This window comes from Aplysia californica, unplaced genomic scaffold, assembly GCF_000002075.1.
Source record: "Aplysia californica isolate F4 #8 unplaced genomic scaffold, AplCal3.0 scaffold00244, whole genome shotgun sequence".
Lineage (NCBI taxonomy): Eukaryota > Metazoa > Mollusca > Gastropoda > Aplysiida > Aplysiidae > Aplysia > Aplysia californica.
The window spans coordinates 800,271-802,253 of record NW_004797514.1 but is presented as its reverse complement, the minus strand read 5'-3'; the positions used below and the strand labels follow the sequence as shown (position 1 = coordinate 802,253).

The window sequence follows — 1,983 nt, the reverse complement described above, 5'->3', positions numbered from 1 at the left end:
GATTAGTCCACAACTGCTTATATCCCTTGCATTTCTGATTTAACAGGGATCTGATATAACAAGACCTTTTCTATGGTCCCACTATCCCTGTTATATCAGGTTTCCACTGTACAAGTATTGCAAGGTTCATGTGCACTCATGCAATAGATATATTCACAACACGAAATGGCACACATTTCAATATGCTGTAAGAAACACCTCCGCTTCATACATAAACACACACACACTCTCTCTCTCTCTCTCTCTCTCTCTCTCTCTCTCTCTCTCTCTCTCTCACCCACTCCTCAACGTTGTTAGTATACCTGGACCTTCCCCCTGTCTTTCCTCTTGCACTTCCCTCTCCCCCCCCCCTTCCAACGCTTTTTCTATTTCTCTCCAGCCCTTCTCCATTTTGGTGATTATAGAAGCTTCTCTGTCTTTGTCTTTTTTTTTCAGATTGAACATTTTTCTTTAAACCATGACAATGTCGTGTGTTAACGCATTGTAATTTCCACTGGGGCAGTAACTCTATGTGTGCAAGTTAGTGTTGAAGAAATATCTTTGCCACAAACGTTTAAAGTAAAATTCTTTTGTTGACGCTTTATACCACTTTTTGTGTCTTTTATTGTGCATATAATGAGGGTACATGCCCACCCAAAAACCAAAAACAAACCCAGAAAGGAACGACTTCTCAATGTATGCAATAATGTTCTCCATTCAATACCGGAGCAAACCGACCATCCGGCCGACAATACAGAGACACAAGAGTTGAAACCTTCAACGATCCCAAAAAGACTAGGACAAAAGAAGACATTTCGGGAAATAGATTGCCTGTCTTGAAGACGTGTCTCTACAATACAGGCTCTTAAGAACAGCATTGAAGTCAGAGCTACCTGCCGGATACCGGATAAACATGTCTAGTAATTCCCAGGACACAGTTTCGGTTTGAGTTTGAGTAAAGAAAAGCACATCGACACAATTAGTTTCAAATAGTGCTGGGAAAAAGCAAGACAAATAGAAATAAACTACAGAGGGAGAGAGAAGAAGTAGGACCGACATGTGACATCCTCCAATTACGCACTCCAAGGACACTTGATTCGACATAAAGATCCAGAACACTAATTGCCCTCACTGGGGATAATAGATGGCAAAAGAGGCAGAGGAAGACAAAGGGCAACTTACTTAGACAACTGGAACAGATGGGTGACAGGAAAAGACCAAGATAACATACTATTTTTTTTTCAGAGTAACGAAGCAGAGAAACGAATGGCGAAGCATGATTGCCGATGTCTGTTTTAACGGTATATCTCCAAGTTTTACACGTCCATTAACACAACTTGAAGATAATTAAGGAGGAAAGTTTCTGCCTTGCAGTCAGGTAGCAGCGAAAAGAATGAGAAGTAGTTTTTGACTAAAGAGAAGCACATCGGAGGCCATCTCTTCGTTTGAGGCAAGAGACACACACCCACACAAATAAAGGACTTAATACGATGGTGTTGCTGTTGTACAGAATAAACGCCTCTTCCAACGCTGTAAAGCAGGACCTCGGAATTTTAACGGCTTTCTCTGACAGGACCAAGCCAAATGAGAGAAGAGCCTTATTTACTCCCCAAAACAGCCCACATTCAAAAACACCTCGTTGGGGATTTGAACCACGGCCGTACGCTCAGTAGTCTAGCAACGGCCGTTGAGTGTAAAGAAAAAGAATACTTGACAGACATAAACAACAGAGGGAAAGAAAGGAGTAGGGCCAACTAGTGGCCCTTTCCATTTCCAGTCACACAACTGACAGAAGCTGAGCTGTAGTATTTGAGTAAAGAGAAGCACATCTTATATACAACAACGATCACTTCGTGCTAGGAAAGAAGTAATATTGATGAACAGAAGCAGAACGAGCGTAAGGACATAAAAACGACCTGATGTATGAGTATTGCTTCATTTTACAGTATATTAGAGTAAAAGTCGGACAGAAATAAATGAGAGAAAGAAAGAAAGAGAGAGAGA

At 41.3% G+C, this 1,983-nt stretch overlaps 1 protein-coding gene across 3 annotated transcripts in view; it reads right to left on the bottom strand.

Annotated features, from left to right (window-relative positions):
* Nucleotides 1-1,983, bottom strand: part of LOC100533528 (gelsolin) — a 55,709-nt gene that overhangs the window by 18,962 nt on the left and 34,764 nt on the right. The window lies entirely within an intron of this gene.